Source organism: Hipposideros armiger, unplaced genomic scaffold (assembly GCF_001890085.2).
Source record: "Hipposideros armiger isolate ML-2016 unplaced genomic scaffold, ASM189008v1 scaffold_23, whole genome shotgun sequence".
NCBI lineage: Eukaryota > Metazoa > Chordata > Mammalia > Chiroptera > Hipposideridae > Hipposideros > Hipposideros armiger.
In genome coordinates this window covers 1,120,956-1,144,144 of record NW_017731373.1, presented here as the reverse complement: position 1 = coordinate 1,144,144, position 23,189 = coordinate 1,120,956, and the positions used below count along the sequence as shown (strand labels likewise).

The 23,189-nt window shown below is 37.4% G+C and overlaps 1 protein-coding gene across 2 annotated transcripts in view; it reads left to right on the top strand.

Moving 5' to 3' along the window:
• The window catches only part of HECW2 (HECT, C2 and WW domain containing E3 ubiquitin protein ligase 2), a 360,649-nt gene that overhangs the window by 189,265 nt on the left and 148,195 nt on the right, over nucleotides 1–23,189 (top strand). The gene's annotated exons all lie outside the window — the stretch shown is intronic.

Sequence of the window (23,189 nt, the reverse complement as noted above, 5' to 3'; positions counted from 1 at the left end):
TTTTATGCTATTGCTTTTCTTTGTGTATTTTTTATAGCATTTAGACATGCAAACGCCCCCTCCCCATTCTACCCGTTCCCCACCCCCACCCCCAGTCCCTGGCAGCCACCGTAACCACCATGCTACTTTCTGTCTCTATGAATTTGAGTAATTTAGGTACCCCATATAAGTGGAATCTTACAAAATTTGTCCTTAAGCCTCATTCATGTTGTAGCATGTGCTGGAATTTTCTTCCTTTTTAAAGGTGAATAATATTCCATCGTATGTATAAACCATACTTTGCTTATCTGTTCATCCATCAATGGACACGGGATTTCTTCCCCCCTTTGGCTATTATGAATAATGCTGCTATGAACATCGGTGTACAAATCTCAAATATCTGTTCAAGTCTATTTTCAATTATTTTGGGTACATACCCAGAAGTGAAATTGCTGAATCATGTGGTAATTTGATGTGTAATTTTTGGAAGAATTGCCATACTGCTTTCCAATGCAGCTGTATGAATTCTCATTCCCAACAATGCACAAGAGTTCCAGTATCTTCCCATTCTCATCACCATTTGTTTTTGTTTTTCTTTAATTTTATGATAGACTTCCTAATTGGTGTGAAGTGGTATCTCACTGGTTTTAATTGGCCTTTCCCTGGTGGTTAGTGGTGCCAAGCATCTTTTCATGTGCTTATTGCTCATTTGTATATCTTTGATAGAGAAATGTCTGTTGAGGTCCTTTGTCCATTTCAACCAGGTTGTATTTTTGTTTGTTTGTTTGCTTATTTGTTTTTTTGATGTTGAGTTGGAGGAGTTCTTTATGTATTCTAGATATCAATCCTTTAACAAATATATGATTTGCAAATATTTTGTCCCATTCTGTCTGTTTTTTTTTACGCTGTTGATAGTATTCTTTAATGCATGAAAGTTTTTAATTTTGATGAAATACAGCTCATCTATTTTTTCTTTTCTTGCTTATGTTTCTGGTGTTATATCCAATAAATTATTGCCAAATTCAATATTATAAAATTTTGTCCTGTTTTTTCTTCTAAAAATGTTAATAGTTTTAGCTCTTATATTTACATTTTGATGCATTCTGAGTTAATTTTTGTATGTGATGTAAGGTAAAGGTTGAAATTCATTCTTTTGCATGTGGATATCCATTTTCCCCAACACTTGTTCAAAAGACTGTCCTTTCTCTATTGAATGGCAAACATTTTTAAAAATAATATTTGTAAATCCGTTTTTTCTTTCACTGAGAGAGGCATTGTAGTATATTGGGCTTTAAAATCATACAAACTTGAGTTTAGCTCTAGCTCTGCTACTAACTATCTGATCTGGATAAGCCAGTTGACCGCCTGAGCCAGGATATTAGATGGTTCATCCATTTGCCTAGCTCCTGAATCTACTTCTAGATGGTCTGAACTCTGTGATGGACTGAAGGGTTGGTGTTTTTTGACTTGTTAGAATTATAACACCAACCCCAACTTTAGGCAAAGAGATGGAGGAAGTGTATTATTCTCAAGTCAAGATATAGCAGAATTTAGTTTCCCTTTACCTATTTGATTTATCTTATACCTTGTGCAATTAGAGAAATAGAAAACAATTTCTGCCCTATTTTCACTTTTATTATCTGTAATATTTTTTCCTGGCATCATTTTCTAGGTATATAAATCTTTCGTATGCAAAGGGTGATGTTTTCATGTTTTCCTTTTTTCTGTTTATTGTTGTTTCAGTGTTGATTTCTATTACTTTTGTATTTCTGCAATGTTTTCCAGCAACATTTGTAAATCATAGTGGTGGCACTGAGCATTTTTATTTTAAGAGAAATGATTCATGCTTTGCCATTACATCTCCTACTTCTGAGATTTATAAACAATTATGTTGATGTTTTATAACAGGGAATATGTTGTGTTCTATTGCTGACAAAATGCCAACAAACAAATGTCTCCAAAGTCCTTGACTTGAACATTTAATGTAAAAATAAAATTTTCTTTTATATAACACATTCTTTAAGTTTCTATACACAGCATTTTAATGAGTATATAACTTAAAATCAAAGAACCAGAAGGACCCTTAGAGATCATAGAGCCCTGGCCCAGAAAATAGGGGTCATCTTCCATGCCTGTCTAAGCTGAATAGTAGAAGCTACATTGAGTTCTATGTTTAGTAAGATTAAGGCTTTTTTCTGGAAAGAGTTGTATGATCTATTGGTGATGCTTGGCATGGGTAGGATATGGAGAACGATATTATTCAATTTTATTCTAGCCTATTACCAATCTTAATATCATCTGTTTTACAGATTTAAAAAACTGAATCTAAAAAGGAAAATGATTTGCAAGGTTCAAATCAGAAAATCCTCTTGTCTAAATATTCAGCCCATTCATTACAAATAAAAAATGTTTTTGCCCGGTGTGAAGTCTTCATCTACTTATCTCCAAGTATCTTGTTTCTTATGGTGACAGGTTTTGTAGAAATGTGTGTTTGTTTCCAGAATAATGGATACATTGACCCTAATAGGCATTAAATATGTAAGTGTTGTAGTCATTAAAAAAAACAGGGTTATAGATGGCATTATTTCCCCAGGAGACTGAAAGTGTATTCATAGTGCTTTCCCTGCTACATTAAGAATTAGCGGAAGTGTAATTTCTGTTTTATAGATGAGAAAATCAAGGCACAGAAAAGACTAACCTGTTCAGGGTAACTTCTGGTGTGTTCAGTATTTCATGCGGTGACCTTGCCGCTCAGTTTGAGAAGTAATCAAGTGGTTATTGGGAAGCCATGATTTGTGATCATTTTGGTGAGTACCAAGGAGTGCTTGCCAGAATGTAAAAATAATTCCCCCTGAGAATTAAACTATAAAGTTGACATATTGATCATGCCAAATAGCCTTTAAGAACTTGCAAGGTTCTCAGGTCTTTGAATCACCAAAGCAGCTGGTGAAGAGTGTGGATTTCAAAAACTGGTGGCCCGGATTTACATTTTGACATGGCCACTTTTTCTCTGCTGGGCAAGTTCCTGCATTTCCTTCAGCCTCAAGTACCTCATGAATAAAGTGGGTATTGTAATAGGATCTACCTCATGGAATTGTAAAGAAAATCATAAGAGCTAATGAATAAAAGGTGTTTCACAGAATACCTGACATGGAAGAGTACTTAATCAACTATTACTATTCCAAGCCCAGGCTGTAACAGACCTCAGGTTTTGAAATCAGAAGGTGTCTCAGATAGCTGTAGAAACTTAGCATGAGCAGTGTGGTCCTTGGCAGTGTCCATCTAATCAGTGTCTGGGAAGGGAATGTGGTGGCCCAAGGATGAGGTCTGTGTGGTCCTAAGGGCCAGAGGTCCATGTATCACATGGTATGAGCTGGAGACCTTTAAACATCTGAGGTCACTCCCCTACTTCTGATTTCTCCATACCAAGCAAACTTGTGATGATAATTTGGCTTTTGATTTCATTTTCCTAGAAGGCCAGAGAGTGTAAGAACTAGGCCCCCTTCAAAGTTACATTTGTTTGTCAACTTAATTCTGCCTTTCTGATTCTGACCAATTCTAGGGGCCTGACAAGATCAAACGCTTGCAGAGCCAGGATGAAGATTCAGAATAGTGGGGATTTCACCAAGTCAGTCTCTCAGAGTCCTTTCTTCAAGGCTGTTTGTAGGTGTTATGGGATAAAGTGTTCCCCGGTCAAATCTGTTTAGGACACCATAGAAGTCAGAAGGCTTCTGGGAGCCCTAACATTTGCTAATGAATATTGTGAACCTCTAAGGGGTGGGTTATAATGTCCACCACATTCTACTCTTATTATGTGACCAGGTGCCCCTTTTACTAGTGACTTCTCCAAGTATTAAGGTTTTTCCAAATGTGCTTTAGAAAATGCTGCACTCCTCAGGAAATCTCTCTCTGTAAGGCTTCTTGGTAGCACATCCATTTGCCTGCAACAGACAATTCTGAAACACGACAGTTAATTTCATGCATGGAATGTTCTTCAGTTAGTGGCATGAGGTTGCTGTGCCATATGGAGAGAGAAACCAAACATGTGTGGAAAATGTGTCCTGAATGGTCTATAAAGTGACTAATCCACGGCAGATTGCCCTTCCATCACAATTTGTGATGTACCCATCTACGATTCAAATTCTAGGAATTGTTGCTTTCCTGTTGCCTGTCGAGATTATCCTGTCGAGAGGCTTATACTCCTGTTCAGTTTTCCACAGAGGTGCTCCTCCTAGTGGCAGTAGCCATGCCCCCTGCTAGCCTTCCCTCCAATAGTTAACTTCTGTAAGAGCCAGAAAGCAGCTCTGGGAACGTGACTCTTGTGTTTGAGAAGTAAATCAGTAACATCAGGAACCCTAACACTTTTACTTCTGCAAAATTGCCACAGTATTTTGCTTTTGGTATCTAGAAAAATTTACCCCTCAGTTCGTTTTTCTAGGTTTCCAATCATATACATTGAAAACCATACATATGGTTAGATGCTGTAAATACATTAAGGAAAAAGATAATAGGTATATATTGAAACCCCACAAGTAAATAGAAGGTAGCATAGCATAGTAGTTAAATTGTACTATTTTTAATTGAAGCCTTAATATTTTATTTTTTTAAGCTCAAAAAAGTGTTTTTTAATTTAAAAAATTTTGAATTACAGTTGACATGCACTATTATACTAATTTCAGGTGTACAACATAGTGATTAGACATTTATATAACTTATGAAGTGATCACCCCGATCAGTAAACTTATGTACTTTGAAGCCAGCTATCTGGATTGAATCCTGGCTTTGCTATGAATGGGCTGTGTGCCTGTGGGCATATTATGTAATCTCTCTGTGCCTTGGTTTCACCATCTATCATATGGTAATAAGAATAACATCGAAGAATAACAGGGTTGCTGTTAGTTAATTTATATTTATAAAACACTCCAAACAATGCATGACAGATAATACTATATAAAGTGTTAAATCCATAAAGCTAAAGAAAGTCATGAAAAAGCAAAATCTCAGTCTTTAGAAAATATGCCATAAGAAAAGATGAAATGATACCATTTGCGACAATATGGATGGAACTTGAGATTTTTATGCTAAGTGAAATAAGTCAGACAAAAAAAGTCGAGAACCATATGATTTCACTGATATGTGGGACATAAAACTGAAAACAACAAAGGAACAAGACAAACAAATGAAGAAACAAAAACTCATAGATACAGACAATAGTTTAGTTGTTACCAGAGGGTAAGGGGGGCGGGGGTTGGTAGATGAGGGTAAACAGGATCAAATATATGGTGATGGAAGGAGAACTGACTCTGGGTGGTGAGCACACAATGTGATATACATCTCACTCAGCTCTTTGCTGTAGTGTCACCTTCCCAATGAGGCACACCTGCTTTCCCACTTTTGAGCCCCTATCTTGCTCTACTATTTCCCCCCAAACACTTATCACCTTCCAATGCACTCTGTAACCTACCTCAATATGTTTATTATTTTTTCTATCTTCCCCTTCCATCTCCTGCTAGAATGTAAACTCCATGAGGTCAGGAGTTTTTGTCTTTGTTTAGTCCACTAATGTGTCCTGGGGCTTAGAATTGTTCCACGCACAAAGCAGGCCCTCAATAAATAAGTGCTGACTATATTGGTCATTCTACTTTCTCCTTAGTCCAATTCTTTATAAAGTCAGAGCTTCCGTTTCTTCTTCCCAAGTAGTTTTGAGGATGGGGTGGAGGTGGCACATGTGTATATATTAGGAAGAAGTTAAGGATACACAGCTCTGCACTGTCCTGACCCTTTTTCACATTAAATGAGGTACTTTCTATTAAATGAAACATATTTAATAGATACTAATAGATAGGCTTCCAGTCAGGTTAGTTTTCTTATGACTAATTTGAAATAAGGAATAAAGAAAGCAAAACTCATCTACTACAGCAGTTATTTTGATCCAGGTAAGTTACATTCCAATAAAATACTTTGCTTTACTGTTGCACTTGAAAGTTTGGACAGCACTTAGGTAAAAACTTCCTTGTCATTTCTTTTCAACAACGTGACTAGGCCGAACAGATATTTTCAGACCTTCACTGAAGTTCATGAGATGTTAGAGAACTAGCCCCAGATCACAAAGAACTGCAACCTAGGCCTTTAGTGTCTTACCTCAGTGAGCAGAGCACTCTTTTTATAGCAGGTTATGTTATCAGATTACAGGGCTATTAGTGGAGGGGGATGACCAAGGATACAGGATCTTAGAAGGCATTTTACAGGATAAAACATTCATTTCTGTCTACTGAGATCATATTAAGAGATTTGTTTTAATATTGCAATTTTCAGTGGCTCATTGAAATAGCTTTCATTAAATAACTGTAGCTTCTATATTCTGGTTAATTAAATGAGCTGTTGTTTGTAAGGCAGAGAAGGCTTTTATATCTTAATGAGATTACACTGTGATTTATTGCATATGGGATACAGAAAAGGAACCATCCAACAGGTGACTCAGGAGATTTATTGTTAATGTCATGTAGTTATTGAGAAATGCAGAGAAAAATAAATTAGATTAAATATAGGTTATTAGAATAAGTGATTAGTATAAAGGATGCAGAAGAAATTAATCAACTGGCAGCTTAGCATTTTGGTTTTTTTAATCAACTGAGGACATTGTAATGAAGGATTAGAAAGTACTAGGGAGGACACTACAAGTGTCGTTTCATCATTTCATTGTGTAAATTTGCATTGTCTTGTTTGCTTCTCTATAAGCTTTACAAGTAGTCCTTATAATAACACTTCTGTTATTTTACTTGCCACCTTGTGTTGTTTTTTTTTAGTTTTTTTTTTTAATGTAGCCATTGCCTCCTCTGGCCTGTAAGAGTTGGGAGCAAACCTTAATCATTATTGTGTCCCCAGGATCCAACACCTATTTGACCCATACATGATGTTCAATGAATGTTTATTGTCAAGTAAATGAGTAAGCTTAATGAGCAGTCCTGAATTAAATTGGTATTTAAATAATCAATTAATTTCTTTTTGGTTCTGTACAGATAGGATTAGGAAATAAAACATCAAACCCTGAGTGAGCAGACACTAAGCTAGTCGCTTTGCATGCATCACCTCATGTAACCCTCAGCAATCTGGTGAGGTTGTACAATTCCCATCCCCATTTCCCAGATGAGGAATAGGGATACAGAGGTGTTAAATTATTTGTCAAAAATCACACAAGCAATGAGTGATAGATATAGGACTTGAACACAAGGAGTATATTTCGCTAGTCTACTACTGCTTAACCTTTTGCCAAGAAATATAAGAGAATATAGTTTCCATTTTCACTTATTAAAAATTTAAAAGGAATGGTGTATATGCAATGTGGCAGTGCACTATTGCATGATTGGTTTATTGGTTGACATATTCCCCTACCATTTTATTCCTCATCCCTCATCAGTTTAGCTCCAACATTTGACGGTTTCTGCCTCCAGTAAGGTCACTAGGGACCTCATCATTGCTGAATGCAATGGACATTTTTCAGGCTTTATCCTTTAATCTTTTCAGGATATGATGATACTGTTCTGACATTTTCCTTTTTGAAAATGTATATATTTTTGGCTTACATAAGACCATTCTCTTTTGGTTAACATTTCTTCCTATTTTGTCCTTTACTGTCTCTTATTTCACCTTAAATAGTGTTGTTCTCCAGGCTTTTATCCTAGGCCATTTTCTTCTCATTTTGTTTGTAGCATTCTGAGCAATTTCATCCATTCCTAGGGCTTCAGCTAACAGTCATCCACTTAAATCTCCAATTCATTCTCCATCTGATTCTAAGTGCCATTATTGTATTTCCAGTGTTGATTTGACATCTTTACCTGGATGGGCCCCAGACTCCTGAATCTCATTATAGCCCAAACCGAACTTTTTTTTTTTTTTTTAAGATTAAAAAAATTTTTTTTTTATTGGGGAATTGGGGGAAGGGGAACAGACAATTTGCTGTCCTTTTGTTCTTCAGTCTAGTTGTGGAGGACGTCGCTTCACTGGCCCATGTTGGCACCATCATTGCACTCTTCCCGGGCGAGGCAGATCAGTCGCCGGCTTCTGGATGGCCGCTCACGCTGGCTGCTGGCTACATACGGTAGCCCATGGCAACCCACTGCCACAGGGGCTGCAGCCTACGCCGTCGCAGGCGACTCATGGCAGCCCAGCTCCAGGTTGAGCTGTTGTTCAGCATCTTAGCTGTAGAGGGCAGTGTCACTGGCCCTCATATGTGGGATCCGAACCGGGGCCCTCTGGTGTCCCAGGCCAGTTCTTAACCAACGTGCCACTTGGCCGGCCCCCAAACCGAACTTGACCATATCCTCTGGCCTGTAACCAGCCCACCTCTTCTTTTCTCTTATGTTGCTGGTGGTTTACCCAGCTCAGAAATTTGAGATTAATTCTTAAAGTTTTCTTCATTACTTTCACCCAGTTGGCCTAGTCAGTTCACCTCTTCAGTGTACCTATGTCTAATCCCCATTGCTCCTGCTTTTATTCACATCCTGGCCATGTGTCTCCTTAACTTGGAGCACGCTTTGGACTGATGTTCCTACCACCAATTTCTTCCTGCTACAATTCATCCTTCATATTGCCATTAGAGTCATCTGTTTTATTTAAAAAAATACAGTTTTATCCCTGATGAAAGGTAAGCACAGTGAAAAACTTGGAAAACAGAAGAAAATAGAAATTATTTTTAGTCTTGCTACCATCTCCAATGTACCTTTTACTGATATTGAAGCTGATGACATCGTTAGAATACAGTGTGATCATTGTCAGCTACCCTGGTTTAGAACCATCACTGTGAAGCAAGACAGAAGTGCAGTTTCCATTTGCATCAGTTGCTCTAGCTATCATTGTAAAGCCATATTGTTTATAAATAATGAAGGCAAAGTAGAGCATCCCTTATTACCAGATGGAGAACACAAGCCCCTGTTACCTTGTACAGACTCTCACTCTATTCTTTTTGGACTTCATCAACTTTCTGCTGACTACAGTGATTTGCAAAACTTGAAAATATCTTTAGTTTCTAATTTGATTTGAAGTAGTTGTGTTAAAATTATTTTATTATAGAGTTGTTGTTGTTTTTTCTGCCATATTTAAGTAACCATGTCCCTGGCTTGTTCTTGATCTTAGGGGGAAGGCTTTCAGTCTTTCACCATTGAGTATGATGTTAGCTGTGGGTTTTTCATAAATTCCTTTCTATTCCTAGTTTATTAAGTATTTTATTACAAGGGTATTGGATTGTTTCAAATGCATCAAATGAAATGACCATGTGTTTTTTTCCCTCCTTCATTCCATTACTGTGGTGTATTACATTAATTGATTTTTGTATGCTAAACCACCCTTGCATTCCTGTGATAAATCCCACTTGGTCATGGTGTATAATCCTTTTACTATGCTGCTGGGTGCAGTTTGGGATGCATTTACTCTTATGGCACATATAATTAATTCTTTGAGAATGTGATGAATGCTATGGGGTTTCTCCACAGAAGAAAAAATATGTATACATACACACAAAGTTTACCTTCCTTTTCATGTATTTTAGTATCCGCAAAATTCCGCCTTTAAGGATCTAAGGACTTGAGGTTAAGAAAGATTATTTAAGGTTTAAAGCAAGATTGCTCCTAATTATAAAGGGAAATACTGTGGTTTTCCATTTACCACTCTTTAATCTTAATTTTTAAGAGACTTTATTGCTTTGTCTTATTTAATATTATGTTTAATTTTATTTTAGTTTAAAAAAGAACTAATGTCAGCCATGCCCTGCATTAGATTATACATCCCTGGCAATTTAAGAGAACTCACTTCTTTATATCACACTTAGCTTCCAGATGACGATGTATAGAGAGCCGTAACATAAGGCTGTTGCCTTACCAATGACCCTTCCAGCCTCAGCTCGGCCTGGCTTCTGGGAAACCCTTGTTCTCCTGCTAGGAGGTAAATGTCTGCTTCCTGACTTCCCAGAACTTCTTCTCTGCTTTTATTTATTACGATATAAAGAACATTTTCTGCCTATTAATAGACTGGAACCTGCCCCTTTAAAATCCCTTAGATTATGAGAACTGGTGACCAGCCTGGAAATTCCATTGCTGACTCATTTTAGTGAGAATTTTGTATGTACATTTATTTTTCTATATTAATTTGCAACTTGTTAACAACCAAAGTGCCAAAGCAGTATGAAATGTAGATACAATCTTAATAGAAACTGATGTCATAACTCCCACGGCCAGTAAGACATGTTGTGCTAAATTTTTTTTTCAATAGGAAGGATGACTTTGTGCTGAACTGATATTTAGAATCAGTGACATGAAAACTATGTGAGGTTATTAGTGAAGTTTGTGGTCACAGAGTAATGTCTGTAAGGGACTTTTGACTTCTTTGAGTATCATGCTTTAAGCAACTGTGCTTGCTGAAAATGGCAGCTGGTACAACTAAGAAATCCAATAAGAAAACCCCTAATCTCATCTTCAAGGGATGACTGTCAGGAGAAGCACTTCTGAATGGCAGAGAAAGGACCACCAAAAGTCTGCTCCTCTAAAAAGCAATAAGTACACTGGAGAAAAATTTCAAAATCATTTTTTTTTCCAGAATTCTGGAAATCTGCCAAAGGAACATTTATTCAAGGAACAGGTTGACTCTTAATTACAACAGAAAGATTTGGCTTTGTGGTGTTTGAATTCATCTTATCTCTATACCCCCTCCCCAGCTCCATAGTAGCTTTGAACACCAACAGATTAATAGCCATTAATAGGGGTATCATGGGTTCCCGGCTCCCCCAAAAGCTTCATCCTTAGAGGATTGTCACTATGTGATATGTCTGGCAACTTTGGAAAAAGCTGCATTCACAGTACTATTCTCTATTTGCCCTGGCCCAGAGCTTACTCAGTGCAGGCAGCCCTATCTCTAGGACATTTGTCAAAAACAATCACTGGCAATTGTTTAACATCACAGCTGCCACTGGTCGCGATACCACTTGGGGCATACAGAGGGGCACCAAAAAATGTAAAAGGACAAAATGGAGAGTGAGAAGTCAGAGGGGGCTTTGAAAAACTTTGATCTATTTCTGGGAATCTAGAAGGCCACACATATAGGCAGGGCTGTGTTATGCCCAGTAAAGACCCGAAAAGGGCTTCATTTCTCTTCCCTGGCCTATCTGAGGCTCTGTGCAAGCCGGAAGTAAAGGCTAAGGCAGAGTTGTAAACTGCTGGAGTGTTGAGGGTGTGATCCATCATATACACAGAGCTCAGTAACAAAGGCTGGAGAGTTACTGGTTCAAGGCATTTAAGGAAATCTTTGTCTAATTGTTATCTGACCACTAAGCTAAGTGAGCATAGACTTCAGTGGCCACACATGACAACTGTTTCACCCCTATAATAAATAGGGACGTTATCTTATACAAATACAGTGTCTTTATTACACTTAATGCAATACACAGAATTATCTAATATTAAAATTGCATTGTTTCTCAAAAAAAAATCAGTTGGTTTGCTTAAACAAAATCCAGTAAATAATTTATTTATTACTTCACCTTTAATATAGAGTAGTGCTTCCTGATTTCACTTTTTTTTTTTAAATTGGAGAATAACACATACTGAAAAGTAAAGTAATCGTGAGTCTACAGCTTCATTAATTGTCTCAAAGTGAACACAGTTATGGTAACAGTGCTCAGATCAAGAAACAAAACATTTCTAGCACTTTGGAGTCCTGTCCTGCCTTTCCCAAACACACTCCTTCTTAAAGGCAACCATTGTCTCCTGACTTCTAACACCATACATTAGTCATGCCTCTTATATTGTTTTTATTGAGGAATAACACATATTTAGGAAAGTTCTTAAGGTGCCTTACTCTTAAATGTATAGCATGATGAATTTTTACATATGTGAACACCCTTATGACTATCGTCTAGATCAAGATATATAACATTCTCAGCACTCTAGAAGTCCTCTGATCTTCCCTTCCAAGCACAATCTCCCAAAGATTAACTTCTAAAACTATAGGTTAGTTTTACCTATTTTTGTTCTGTAAGAAACAATTATATAGAGTTTTTTGGAGGGACCTGATTTATTTTACTATCTTCTCTCCTTTTTATTTTTCTCAGTGACACTGACAATTATGTCAGGTATCCTATAAAACACCCCATATTCTGGATTTGTTTTTGCTTCCTAATAATATCTTTTAACTTGTTCACTATCCCCAGCATTTCTTGTAAATTTGAGGTTAACACAAAGGTCTTGGCTATGGCCAGTTTTATTTTTTCTCCCAAGGTTGTGCCATTCATGGTGCTGCGTGCTCCACATTGCATTCAATCAAAAGATCCATGAGATACTTAATATCTGGCTGTCCAGATTTTTGTGATGCTAACATCGATCAGTGGGTTCAGATTGTGACATCCTAATGTCTTCATTGGAATGTTTCCCATCATGTTTTCAATCATGTTATTTTCTTAGGTGTTGAAAATTATGGATTTTGTAATTATTTCATTCCTTCCACATCTATTTCTTGGAATTCTTGTGTAAAAAGCACTTCCCCTCATCAGCTACCGCTCCTTAATTACTCTGAAATGCAATTTATACTGAAAAGGCAAGGTAAAGATCGAGTTCTTTAATTTTTAGTGACAATTTATTTTCAGAGTATATAGGCATTGGTGCCCTGGTTATTGCCAGTTGTGACTAAAGAGGTTTGCTTCTCTTTGGTGAGTGGCTTAAAATATGCATTAAAATATGTATGTTTTAATATCATTATGGACTCGTGTTTGCAAAATTTTTATGTGTTTTAATGAGTTGCAGGTTTTGTTTTTAATACTCAAATTGTACCATTTGGGCCAATGCAAAAACTATATAAGAAGGTGTTTTAAGAGCAGTTTTATATTTTATCCCTGATATCTTCACCCTGAACCCATATTCTCCCTGTAGGTAACCATTTGTGGTGGCTTCTTCATCATTCTCAAAAATTTTTAAAATAAATAAAAGCAAATTGTGTGTATGTGTAGCATACTATATCACTAGATATACTATTTTGGCCCTATACAATGGGAGTTAAAGTGATTTGGCCAAAATCATGAAAAGAGGACGTGGCATGGTCCAGGTTTAAGCTCAGGAATCTGACTCCTGAGCTTGGGTTCTTAACTGCTCTTCTATACTATGGCAATCTCACTGATGCACAACCCAAATACAGGTCCAAGAGGAGGCATCTGTGACTTTGCTACTCTCAGAGTAATAAGTGCAAAAGTAATCTGAACAATGGAACCTGGTTTTCAAAGAATTTTGTAAAAATGCTATTCAGAGTAAACTTGTGCCAAGAAAAAAAACTGTGTTTCTTCCTTTTTTTCCTCTTTTATATATATATTTTTGTTCAGTTGATCTACATTTTCTACTTTTGATTTAGCAGTATTGATGATCAAATGGTAAAACGAAAGCTTTGCCTCATTCATGCTTTAATTATTTTGATGCCTTTTCAGGAAAATCTGCACCATGATAATTTTAGTACTTTAGGTCAAGAATACAATTCTTCTCAGGAGATAACCTTACGCAGATAAAGAATTAAAAGTGGCCATAATATAATTTGCCTCTTAGGTTACATTTGAGACTTTCTCTCTGTCTCTTTAGGATTCTAAGAATTTTTACTCATTATTTTATCACTAAAAGTCCAAGATCCTTTTCCTTGACACTAACTAGTGTGTAGCTTCAACCAACTTGGTTTCCATTTGACTTAGGGATTAATGTTATTAAAACTTCCTTGACCTGCTTATGAAATTTGAACATCATCAAAGAGTAGTTTTTAGAGTTTGTAACTCATTTGTTTTTTTCTTTCCTAAAGAATGAAAACTATTGTAATTTATGTTTTCTTATCAGAGTCTTTGATTTTACTTCTCAGTATAATGATGTTATTTAGATGTGTCTTTGTGTTTGTTCCACTCTTAGTTTCTCTTCAAATTTTTGCTAAGTTATGAAGTGCTTCATACTTATGATGTTTGAGGCAAAGTTTGAGGGAAATAAAATCTAAGATAAAGAATCAGTTTTTATTCACTTAATCAAAAACATGTATTGGATGTTTCCCAGCATTGGATAATTGTTAGGAATCTGAAGATTAATAAAGTATATTTCTTATCTCAAAGAACATAGACTGATAGAGGGGATTGGACATGACAGTGTATCCAAGTAGACCACATTTTCTAACTTGGCATAAGAGGACAAGATTTAAAAAGAGCACATGTGAAAGTACTTTGCATAGTAGCTGATGCATAATCACATAAGTTTTAAAAATAATCTTATTTGATGAAAAAAGTAAAAATCGTTTTCCTGGTAGATTTTATTCAGGTTTCTTTAAAGAGAAACTGGAAATGATATCTGTGGCCATGGACGTGTACAGTGGTTGATTGTACTGTGGGGTGTGTGTGTGTGTGTGTGTGTGTGTGTGTGTGCGCGCGCGCGCGCGCGCGCGCGTGCGCACACCTATATTTCCATTAGGAGTTAGAGAAATCCTGAGATAGCCTGGGACTGAAATCTTTTGATATTTATGTTTGATTTAAATTGATGTCATCATTCCATTTGGAGTAGGTGTCTTTGGGTTGATTACTTGAGTCCTTGAAGTTTTGAACATGATTTTAAACTCAATCGGATTCAAACTCATTTTCATGTGACATCTTTTGCTTCAATTTTTTTTTTCTGTTTCCTTACCAGATATATCCTGAATCTGTTTTGTCCTCCAGAGATGCCCTTATGATGGATGATACTTGTGTTTTTTAGTATCTTGAGACATAGGTTATTGATAACATGTGGTTAGCTACAAGGTCATCTTTTGGGGCAACTCCACTTGATAAATAAAAGCTCTTTTTGAATGAGGACTTCATAAACCCACCATATAAGTAATATTTGCAAATGTCAGAATAGTTGATGACTAAAGATAGATTTGCAAGGGAAATACAGAGGATATAAAAAGTTAGGAAAGAAATACCAACCTTCATTTTTTTCTTGTATTACCGTTTTTATATTTCTCTGTCACACTAAGCCAGACTGAAGCCCCCCTTTTTCTGATTATTAAAGTAATGCAAGTTCATTATAGACAAGTTGGAAAATACAGAATAGTATAAATAACACTTAAGTCTTCCTGCCGAGCAATAATTACTGTGAACACTTGGCGTATTCCTTTTACAACTTTATTTAAATAAATATTATTTTTAAACCCAATTAAGTTCACATTGAGCTATAGCTTTGCAGTGTGTTTTTCTACTTACTGTATGATGAGCATTTTCCATGCCATTAAAAATTACTTGGAAAAAAATAATTGGGAACATTGTGTAAAAGTTACATAATACCCTATAATATGGCTGTGCCATGATTTACCTATTCATGTATTTTTGGACATTAATTATATAATTTACAATTATTATGACTATGACATAATGACTACTGAATTTATATCATCTTTGGTGGCACATATTTCTTGAACAGGCATCTTATTGTATTTTGCTTAAGGCATGGTGGATAATATTTTTTCTCATGTGTAAAATAATCCTTATTTTTCTGATGTTTCTGTTTTGTATTTGCCCGCCCCCCCCTTGTATTAGTGCCCTTTATTGAAGGAAGTTTTTAAATTAAAAAAGAAAAAGCTTTTCTAAGTTTGGTTGAGATGCTTATATATAAACTCTAAACCAGGTTAAGAAGATAAAATCCTGATGCTAGCAATTTATAATGGAGATGCTTCTAGACCCTTAAATAGAGCTTGGTAGGGAAGGGCGGGCGTGAACCAAGTTGTTACACTCTGTTCCAGGAAAGGCACTTTGGATGAACGCCATCTACTTTTACAGAACTGTCTTGTGATTTTGGTTTTGTCTGCTTCACTTAACCTTTCCCAAAGTGATTGCTGAAATAAATGTATGTAGTACAATAAAAGAAATTAATATAATTACAATTCCTTTAGTTAATTGATGAAAGGCAATTCTTTTTCTCCAAGGATGTTACTTGAATTTTACTAAAAGTACTGAATCTCAGCCCAGTTTAATCATGTCAGATAATCTAGATATGGGTGACTCCAGAGGTCAGTTCATCAAGTTAGCTGCCTGCCTGGTGGACTGTCATTAATCTACTTAGTGTAAGTATTTGTTGTAGAAGTAAAATTAAAAAACTTCCTGAGCTATTTCAATGATCGAGAGTCATCCCTGTTGAGAGTAACAACAGCATAAATATCTGAGCGTTTCCTGACAATGAGTATATACTCTGTGCCAGGCACTGTCTACTTGCTTTATGGAGTTTATGGTTCTCTCAAAATTGTGCTGGCTATGCATTGTGATTATCCCCATTTTATAGATGAGGGAACTAAAGTTTAAGGTTAATCATTTGGCCAAGTTCACGCAGATAACAGGTGTCCATTTTAGCTGCAGAGCTAGTGCTATTCTGTATCACGTACAAGCTGTCAGAGCAGTCTTAGTCATATAATTAACTCACTGAATGAGAAAATGTCTTAAATTGGATTTAAAAATGTTAAGAAAACATACACAAATTTAGTGTATGACCATTCACAACTTTTAAGCATCACAAAACGAGCTTGGATATTTAAGGTTTGCCTTTATTCTCTTTTAAAAAGGGACCACACTAATTTAGGGGGAAAATCCTCATTTTCCATTCCTCCTGGCTAGAGATCTTAGAAATGAGGAGTGAAGGTGCTCTCATGGTGCCTTTGTCTGTTGTGTGTACAGATTTATACTCCCAGGTTCCCCATCCCGCACCTTTTATAAACACCATGTTTCCCTTGGAAGGGGAAAAGCTATTCTTGGCAATACTCGTAGAGTAAAAGTAGCCATTGCAGGCCACTGTCAGGGATATAGTGACCTGATGCACAAATCCTAAGAATATGTCTAGAATTTAACCTGAATACTATCAGAATCCAGGTCTTCAGTAAGGGAGACAGTTATCATTTAGAGTTTACTAGGAAGGAGGAACACTGCGAAATGAGATCTGTGTCCCATGTACTTGTGACTGGAATAATTTATTGATAGTTTATGCTGCATGTTACTGTTGTCATGGCCCAATATCACCAGAATCATTAGGAGCTGATAGGGATTTCATACTAAGCTGACAACCAAGGCCATTAAAAGACCTGTTTTTTAAGAACAGCCTGAAACAATAGTTTCATGTCAGCTACGATTCTCAGATAAGGAGTAGATACCCCGTGTATGCCTAAGGTGATAAAGTTCATCCCCAACAACTCACATATTAAAACTCAAGGTTCTCTTTCAAAGTTGAAGATACACATTTATAATAAATGAAACAAATGCTATTTTATGCTACTGAGAGTAAACAGGAAATTTTACTAAAATGATAGCCTAAGAGGTGGTACAAGCTACAAAAAGTTGGTTGATTCACAAAAAAAACGTAGACTGGTGTAATGCTGACAGATTAAGACTGAGTTATTATGAGACGTTAAGAATGTTTGTTCAGACATGCATTCAGTAAATCCTTTCTGGCCACTAACCTTTAGAGATGATAACACAGAATATCACCTTTGTATTTAATCCTGGGCTCAGCGGCTCACTGGACTGACCAAGCATGGCTAGATTCTTGTATCTAGAGTTCGCTAATGCTTCTCAAATTAACTATGGTCCTTCAAATTCATCACAGACACTGATCTTTTGTAAAACAAAATAAAATTGAACTATTAGAATAATTAAATGAAATAAAAACCAAGATCTATAAAAGAGCCCACATTTTTATTATTGGAATGAACAGATTTAAAATGACTCTGAAAAATTTCTATAAAAGTTTCTAAAAGCTTAGGCTCAATTTCCATACTTTAGATTAACAGCCAGTTCATGGCCCACCACGGGCCCGTGGCCCATGTTTTGAGGAACACTGTTCCAGACTTAAATATAGATGGAAACTTTTTCGCATGTTAGTGTCCCCTCCCGCCCTCATTTTCCCCTGTACTTGCTTGTCTTCCTATTAATAGTCTTTTTTCTTCTTCTAAAATGGATCAGAAATAATCATCATGAGAATTGTTAGGGTAGGGATCTCTGCAAAGACACAAAAGCTGCATGTCTCTTCTTGAGCTTCCTAACAAAACAAATTTGCAAAATCAAAGGTGACATTCACGTGCACATTAGTGAATGGTCTATTAGATTTTGAGACTCTAGGCTAGTGTGTCTTAAAGTGTGGCTTAAGGACTACCTGTATCAGAATTAGTGGGGTAATTGTTTAAGAATGCAGACTCCTAAGACCGTTCCTACACCAGCTGAATCAGAATTTCTGTGGTTTGCTCTGTGAAGTCTGAATTTTAAACACGAGTCTCACCAGGTGGTTCTAACACACAATAGAATCTGAGGATTATTCTGTCAGGGTTTGGGAATCTGTGTAAGTATTTGATTCTGCATTATATACTATGGTGGAATATTATAAATATAGATTCTGAACATGTTCACTAATGTGAATATATTAGAGCCTCTACATATGTGCTTTCAGCAGAGAATCTCTGGGATATATTATTAGGGTCACTGATATCTCAGCCATATGCAAAGCATTATTAGAAAAAGGTAATGTTCTCATTTTACAGACAGAAATAACACACACAAATAAAAGAATTTTACATGTTTTTCCATTGGTCTCATTTTATTTTTGGTGTTTTACATGCTTAAAATCTTTTTTTTTTAATTGAGGAATTGGGGGGATGGGAACAGTGCTGGGGAATTGGGGGAAGAGGAACAGACAAGTTGCTGTCGTTTTTTGTTCTTCAGTCTAGTTGTGGAGGATGTTGCTTCATTGGCCCAAGTTGGCACCATCATTGCGCTCTTCCCAGGCAAGGCACATCAGTCACCGGCTTCTGGACGGCCGCTCACAGCGGCTGCTGGCCACTCATGCTAGCTGCTGGCCACACACGGTAGCCCATGGCAACCCACTGCAGCAGGTGCTGAAACCCACGCCATCGCTGGGACTCACGTCAGCCCAGCTCCAGGTTGAGCTGTTGTTCAGCATCTTAGCTGTAGAGGGCAGTGTCACTGGCCCTCATATGTGGGATCCGAACTGGGGCCCTCTGGCATCCCAAGCCAGTTCTTAACCATCGTGCCACTCAGCCAGCCCCGCTTAAAATCTATTTTTAAATTTACCCTGCTTTACAATAATATACTTTTATTTGGAATAAAAAAATAGCATAACTACACAACCCATTAACTATGCAATTAAACTGTTGTTATGAATTGAATGAGGGAGGTGGGTTGTATATATAAGCCACTGTAGTATTTCATTTAAAAACACTTGTCTTTACATTAATATGGGGTTAACACAAAATTTGCTGATAAGCAAAAATATTACATTGTTATATGTTAATGCAAAATTCCCCCATAAGGAAAAATATTATATCCTTAGAGCTTTAAGATACATGTTAGTCAAAGAAAAGAAACTGCTATAGCTGGGTCTTTAATTCTGTAGTGGAAATTACTGAAAGGAAAAGAACCACATTTATTCTCATTTGTGTATGCCTTTCAGAGTTTTTGGCACATTACATCTGCTTGCTTGGATTGCTTTGTTAGAAATATAAAGTGATGGTCCTTTATTCTTGTTTATAAAAGCAATGCATCATAATCCTGATATTTTGGCTTGACTGGACATTGATAATGGGCTTTCCTTATCCACCTATGATGAGCAAATCAGTTCTTTGTGGATTTTACTTTCTTTCAAAGCATAATGAAAATTTCGCAGCTAAAAACTGCAAAACCCTGAGAGCGTAACATACACATACTGACTTTTCCTGAACTCAAAGTACCACAAAAATGTTGCTATTGTGACATTGTGTAGGCTTCTGGAAAATCGTTCTCTGCTCAGTTCAACCTTGACATTGTGTGCCCTTGACCAAGTTCCTAGACTTCTCCAAACTGGTTTCTCATCTTGGGATAAAACACCTTTTGAAATTGCTGTGAGAATTCTATCAGTAAATGATTCTGAAATACTGAGCACAGTTCCTGGCATTTGGGGAATGGTAGGTAGTTATTGTTGGGGAAAGTTGTATAACAGTGAGGAATATGTGGATAAGCTTTGACATTGTACAGGCTCTAGATTTGAAATTCAGCTAGCTTCTTTTTATGTAATCTGTGCGAGCAAGTTATTCCATCTCTCTAGCCTCCAGTTTTCTTAATTTGTGAAATGGGGGTTGTAATAACTATGCCAGAAGGTTACTCTGAGGATGAAATGCGGGAATATGTATACATACTTACAGTGCCTGGAATGTAATAAGCTCTTAATAGCCATTATTATTTTGATTGAATTTGATCGCCTACCACTTTCTAAGCTAAATTAAAAAAACCCACATATTTTACGTGCATGTGTCTATTTGGTTTTAGATATGAGGTCCTCCCCTTGAACTTTTAGCAGCTGTCTCATTTTTAAGAAATTTTCAAAATACTTTCTGATTTATACACAAAATAATGGGTATTTCCATTGGAAGGTTTTGGGAATCTGAAAACAGAGTGATGTGGAGACGAGCATTCATCTGGCTTCTTTAGGAACGCAATGTCAGGGAAAAAAAAAAGAAAAACAGCCAATAAAAATTGCAGCAGATAAGCAGACACTTGCGGCAAAACTTAAATCATGCATCTGAGTGATGTCAGACTCAGAGGCATGCAAAATGCATAAACACGAAGGAAATTCATAATGGGCTTTTCAGGAAAAGGGCTGTTCCTTCCTGATGTACTAACCTTGATTCTGTTTCGTGTTTTTGGTGCCAGCATAAAGACGGATGGAGGAGACGCTGTTGAATCTTTCCATTGTCAATGTGTATTGTAATCTAAGAATTATGTCTTTGCTCTTCCCTGCTTTGCTCTTAATAAATATCCCGTGAGCTTTGGGGAGTAAGCTATTTTAGTTAAGTGGTGTCTTTAATTTTCTATGATTAATCCTTTCAGCATTTGCAAATGACAGTTCTACTCCCAAGTATCCTTGCTAGATCAATAGCTTAGAAGGTTGAGCACTGTGATAATTAATTGGGCTTTCAGAAGGAGATGGGGAAAAGGGACAATTTTCATTTCCCCATCCTTAAGCCTCCCTTTCTCTCCCTATCTCACGGATGCTTAAAATTTCTAATCTGTTCTTCACTCTCCCTCATTCTCTGTGCTCTAGTCACACTGGTCTTCTTTCAGTCTTTGCAAGTGCCATGCGACTTCCCACCATAAGACCTCTGCACAGTTTTATGGGGAGCGAACTGTCTTTTGTCTTCCCTCCTCCCCCTACCCAATTCCTAGTCATCTTTCGGAGCTTAGTTCGCACAATGATTTCTTGAGGGCACTTTCTCTTATTCTCTGGCCAGGGTCCTTTCGACAGCTCAGCCATTCCCTTACAACGTTCTCTTCTTCCTTTGTAGCATGTATCATAATAGTAAGTAAAGAATTCATTTCTTGTATTTGTTATTTAGTGGTTTTTCTCTCTGTGTCTCTAAAATAGAAGCTCTACAAAAAAGAGCAGGGGCTGTGTTTGTCTTGTTCACAATTATCTCCCAGTTCAGCTAACACTATCGTAGAAGTGAAAATGCCAAGGTGCGATATGAATGCAATATTGATATTAATGTGATTCTTCATTTTGTTTTTGATTTTCTTTTTGGCCTTTCTTCACAAAGGTTTGGATAAAGGAGTAGCATGTGTAAATTTTGAGGACTGATGCTATGTAGCTCTGGCTGCGTCTGCTCAGTACAATAGTTTACTGCAGTTGAGAGGGTGCTGGCCGATCGACCTGTGTTTGAGAAATACCATCTGCATGAAAAGCATATGTATGTGAAGGCCTTGCGTCTGAGGTGCAGCATTCACCTAACCTCCCTTGCTTTGCTCTATATGTTTCTGTCTTGACCAACTTGGAAATCTCATTCCATTATGACAATGGCTTGTACTGTGGGGAATTGGGAAAATAGTCTGTTTGCCACGGGTGAACATCAGTGACACATGGGCAGATCAGAACCTAGAGTTCAGCTAAAGTGGCATATCTGGAAAATGTTACAGTATTTGGAAGGCAAAGAATCACGGCTTGGGGGGCCAGAGTGGTGGAAGCATCAGGTGGAGTGCGGAGAGCCGGGAATAAGTGGTGGGTAGAGCGGCACCATGAGCAGAGTGCGGCAACCTCTCTTCAGCCCCAGGGAGAGCCTAGTGGTTCAAGGTTATACATTGTTTGAGGATGAAAACAGAGATGCTGACATTGTTGAGCAGCCTGTTGTTCAAAGGCTGTAGTCATCTTCGGTGCCGGTGAATCATACTTTCTAGATTTATTTTCCCTAATCTCCTAATGGTGACTGAGGCCACTGTGGGCCCACTGGCCACCTGTGAATTAGTGAGGTCACTGGCATTTTCACTGCGTTATTTGCGGGAAGCAGCGTATTGTAAAGGAGCTGGGACTGGAGTGTCACTCAGATCTGACTTTAAATCCTGGCTGTTGTCACTTCCTCTCTGTGAGCCACAGTTTCCTCAGCTGTAACATGGGTTTAATAACACTATTGACCTCAGCCTTAGACCACAGTTGGCATTCATTAGAGATGAAGATATCTGCTATGTGACCCTTATACATAGTAGGCATTCTGTCCATACTTGCTGAGATTGTTGCTTGCTAGGACACACCCCCAAATCTCAGCGATTTGCTCGAAGACTTGACTTGGTTTTCAGGTCCAGAAGAGGCCTGGTGAGGGTGGTGGTGATGCTGGAGTGCCAGCTTGCTGTGCTCACCCAGTGTATTCCAGCACTGGCCCAAAGCTCTGTGGCCCCTGGAAGCTTCCTGGCAAACTATGTCTCAGTTAAGGGAATAGTAGTGAGGTAATAGCAGCCACCAAATGTAGTGTGGAGTTTAAATCCAGTCTGCCTCACATCACAGCAAAAGCACATGACAAAGGAGGACATTTCATCTTGCTTTCCTGAAGGTTTCCTGAAAATATGGTCTTGCAGCCTTTGATTGCATTCATCCCTTCAATTGGCACTTAGAAATTGCAAGGACTGCCTTGGGGGAGCAACAGCTTTGGGAAGCCCCTTTCTGCATTAAAGAAGGATGCATCCGAACTGGGGATCCTCCCACCCAACCGCTCCCAAGAGCATGAGCTAGCTTGGTGATTATGTTTATTTTTTTTATTAAAATTGAGGTCTGAAAATAACTTCTGGATCGATAATCACATTTTTGGATTTTCATTAAAGCTATGTGATGTTTGAAAATGTTTTTTTTTTCATTTGTACAGTTTGAAATCACAAGTCCACAGACTCCATT